Consider the following 4470-nt stretch of genomic DNA (forward strand, 5'->3'; position numbering starts at 1 on the left):
TGAAATCACTTATTTATCCTCCAAAATAAAAGAAATGGTCAAGGTACCAATTTATTTGGAAAAATTAAAGAACATAGGCAAACACAAGCTCACTTGGTCATAAAGCCCCTAAAGTCATGACTTAAGTGCAATTGAAACAAAGCATAGTAATTATTTGAAACAAACAAGCAATGAAGTTGTAAAAAATCAAAGCTGCGAGGGATCAAATTGATGAAAATATTCAATTAATTGGGTCGTAGTAGAGCAAGGGGAGACTTGGGGGCCAAAGTGTAAATTTTCAGAATTATTTCATGCAAGCTACGAAAACTGAAGCAGCCTTTCTTACTTCTGCAAAACTCTCGGCAGTTGCTAAGAAATTTCTGCAACAAACTAGCTACCGGCTTCCATTTTTCAAGCAAGGATTTTAGCCTCAAAACACAACTTCGAACAGAAATAAATTCAACCCAACATCACAACTTTGATCTAAGCAAAGAACCTACTAGAGTTTAGCACCTAAACATGCAAGCAAGAGCTCAGCATTGCGGGTTGCCTTGAGGAAGACAAAGGCGAAGAGAATCATCAAAGGACAAAACATGATCAAACTGTGGAACAAGCTCAGCAAACCAGCGGTGAAAAGGTTCATGAGTTCATGCCAAGTAATATGAAACAAACTTCTGCAACTATTTTCTATTAAGCTTCAATCAACCAATAATGAAATTGCTGCACTTTGCTTGCAAACTGACCCAGATTTTCTCGTTCAAATACACAACTTCGACTAGGATTAAGCAACTAACAACTTTAGATTAAGCAACCATGATCCAAGCGAACAAGCAACTCAGAAAAATATCATACTCAGTTCTGAAAAAACATGCATGCAATCCACACAAGGGATAAGAAAACGGTTATTGCAGCTACGGTAGCGATTACCTGGGATCCAGACAATGAAACACGAGTCATACCCTCAGAATCTGAAGCTTATTCGAGAAGGCGATGGCAACCCAATCAGGCTGGGAAGAGGACCACTGTGGCTGCTCAATTTCGGCACCGGCAGTTTAAGCGAGAATGGGGTCCAATCCGCCCTCAATGGGCTGGCCCATGGAAGAGAGATCCCAAATGGGGGCCTGGGAGTCATCGCCAGCAGTACAGATGTGGCACGAGCTGTGGGGAGTCCAGGCGATGGCGTTGACACTGGCCTGGTGCCGCTGCAGCTCCACGACTGGAAGCATGGGGAAGCGGATGTCCAGGACGACTACCTTGGCGCTGTCCATAATGATAGTGGCCGTGTACTTGGGGTCCTGTTCGTTCCAACCAAGGCGGACGAGCGGCGTATCGGGCTCGGAGCTCTCGTAGATAATGGTGGAGTGCTCCTTGTCGCGGAGGTCAAAAACCCTAACGGAGCCGTCAGCGGAAACGGAGGCAAAGGCGCCGACGCCGCCCCAAGCGATGTCATAGACCTCCTTGTCGTGGGCGATGAGCTGGGTGTCAACAGTCTCGCGGTCGATGTCCCAGACGGTGCAGGTGGTGTCGTTGCTGGAGGCGCCGATGCACTTGGGCTTAGCCTCGTTCCAGTCGAAGGAGGTGAGGGGGTCGGAGAACTCGCTGTTGCGGTTGTTGTTGAGGAGGCTCTTCATGTCGACGCGGGTTCCATCGTCGGCGACCCTCCAAACCCGGAGGTAGTCACTGGAGGTGGCGAGGAGGTCGGGCTTCTGGCACTCCTTGTCAGGGATGAAGATAACCTTGGTAGGGGGATAGGGGTGCTCAAAGCAGAGGTTGGGGTCGGAGCGAATCTCGCCGTTAGTATCGTCGAGCTGGACGTTTTCCAGGCGGTTGGGATACTGCTCCATGAGACTGGCGATGGCTAACCGGTATTTTTTTGTCCCTGCGGACGCTCCTGTTCATGGCGTATATGTGCCACGGCGCCTCGTAGGTGTAGATCTCCGACCTTCGCTGCTGTTCGTCAGACCCATCTTGGAGGGATCGCTGCTAGCCCCCCAAACTCTCCCTGCTCTCTCCAGTTTTTTAGCCGTTCTCTCCTCTCAGTTTTCCTTTCTTTTTGCCGTCCCAGAAACTCTCCCCCCAAAACTCCTCCTTGCGGCCGTTTCTTCTCAGATTCTTATATCAACTTATCAACCCTAAAACCCTGCTCTCAATGGCCAGCGATCAAGCTCCTCTCAAAGCCTTTTTCTTGGCCATCCGATGGGCATGCATCCGTTGCTTGCATGTTTTTTTTTTTTTGGGAATAATAATTAAACAAAATTAATAATAAAGCTAAGTAAACAAAACAATCATTTGAGTAATATCACATCAAAATATACAAACTAAAAACAACAAAGTTGCCATTTTTCAATCTTTTTTCATTTTTCACTTTCCATTGTTTTTTATTTTTTTTTTCATTTCCAAATGAACTAAACGATTAACAAAATAAATTAAGTAAAGATTGACTAAAATAGAAAAATAAAACAAAAATGCTAATTAGTAATAATTCCCTTTTTTCCTTTTTTTTTCAATCGAATTAGTAGATCAAATAAATGCTTGTAAACTAATTAAAATACAATAAGAGACACGAAACAAGAATCAACCAAAATAAATCTAAAATTGAAACAAATAAATCCAAAAATTAATTAAAAAATAAAATCAAATTCGAAACCAAAATTTTGGTGTCTACACATTAGATAGTGGATTTTAGTAGTGGAATCGGGCCAAAGGCCTAGCCTAGCCGAGTTAGGGTTTTCAAGTCACTTTAGGTTTTCAAGTTGTATGGCTATATATAGCCAAGGCAAGAGACCTTCATAGTTACTTTTTGACGATTAATAAAAATTACATTGAGAGTTCTCTCAAGCTTCATTGAATCACCTTGAATATCTTAGATTTGTATCTTAGGTATTCAATTGACTTATCAATCTAGGACCGCGCTAGATTGTGGCGTCTTCTACAATACCGAGGTTCGTTGACCACGTGATCAACGGGTTTAGGTGATCCGCTGCGTTCGTCGTCTTCAACGTGAGTCCCTACCTTCTAGATCCAAGTCTTTTGTACAGGTTGCATCACACGATTGGTGCCGTTCGTATCAGCTGGTATCAGAGCTAGTTGAAGGTATCACGTATATCCCTTAATTCTTGTCCTTGTGTCGTTTGTTTCTCCTTCTTTTTGTGTCGTTTGTTCCATTGTTGTCTCAACCTGTCCGCTTAAATTCGAATCTGTTTGAGTCAAGAATTTTGTCCAAGTGTCTCTAATCTGTCCAAGCTTTGTCGCTTTTGTTTTTGTCTTGTTTTGGAGTCGAAATTTCTGTTTTGTTGCTCTCCTATTTGCGTTGTTGTTCTTTCTTGCGCTGTGTCAGATTTGGTTCGTGTTTGACTTCAATCTGTCCGCATAAGTTTGGTGTAGTTTGTCGTGGTTGAGAGTCAAATTTTCTGTCCAAAGCGGCTACAATCTGTTTAGGTCAGTCCGCAATTGTTTCCTCTTGGCCTTGCGTTGAAAATTTCTGTTTTGCATCTCTCTTTTGTTGGCTTGTGTCAGATCTGTCCATCGTGCGTGTTGTGTTGTGTGCGGCTGCCACAACTTGTGGTTTGTCCGTGAGGGTCATTAGGGTTTCCTAGGTTTTGCTTGAGTCAAAAAAAAAAAAAACAAGGAAGTAGCCCCTGCCGTACCTATCCTTGCTGCCCAGACTTTGTTTCCTTGCAACTCGTGATTTGTGGACTGTTGGGGGGTTGTAAACCGTAGTTGGGAAGCTAAACCATAGGTCTTGTGTTTTGGGAGACAACCCCAGGAGTGAGGAGAAAATTGGCAAGTGCGTGGCCTGTTTGGATTTCCCTTGGCCGAATCAAGAGCCGAATCCCTTAGCTGAATCTGATTTGCTGAATCTGATGGTTTTGTTTCCTTCCTTGGTCAGCCATAACACAAATTGGTAGTTGGTATGAACGGCAATTGCATGAAATCTGATTGGCCTCCTTTGTCGTGCAAGAAACCTGAGTTGTTTCCTTGTCTCCATTGTGGTCTGTCCAGTTTTTGTTCCCTTGCAATCCGTGAGTTGTGGGCTGGTTTGGAGGCATCGAAACCATCTTGATAATCTTGAGTTGGATATAGCCATTGCATGAAATCTGATTGGCTTCCTTTGTCGGCCATCCTCAATTAGTTGCGGTCAGCCAAGTCCCAAGCTAAGACAACCCTAGCCGGCCATTCTCTCACTTTGTTGCTTAAAAAAAAAAAAAACAGCAAACAGAGTGTTGTTCGGCCAAGCCAAAAGAAAAAACCAGATTTATTGCCAACCATTTTGAAGTGTTACATAGTGGTCCGAATTCTTTCAAAAAAAAAAAAAAAAAGAACACAACATCTAAAAGTTTGACCCACTACTTCTTGAAATTCTTGACCACTTTGAGCCTTGGGAATTTGAGTCACTCTTTTAGCAAAAAGTTCTTGTATCCCTTGCGGTGGTAAAGGGTTTCATGGTTTTAGGTGTACTCTTGGGAACATCTTGGGTAACCCGTTGGGGGG

At 43.6% G+C, this 4470-nt stretch overlaps 1 pseudogene; it reads right to left on the minus strand.

The window, feature by feature from the left end:
- Positions 1-869: 869 nt before the first annotated feature.
- Positions 870-4101, minus strand: LOC113766353 (annotated as a pseudogene).
- Positions 4102-4470: the final 369 nt, after the last annotated feature.

Source organism: Coffea eugenioides, chromosome 3 (genome assembly GCF_003713205.1).
Source record: "Coffea eugenioides isolate CCC68of chromosome 3, Ceug_1.0, whole genome shotgun sequence".
NCBI lineage: Eukaryota > Viridiplantae > Streptophyta > Magnoliopsida > Gentianales > Rubiaceae > Coffea > Coffea eugenioides.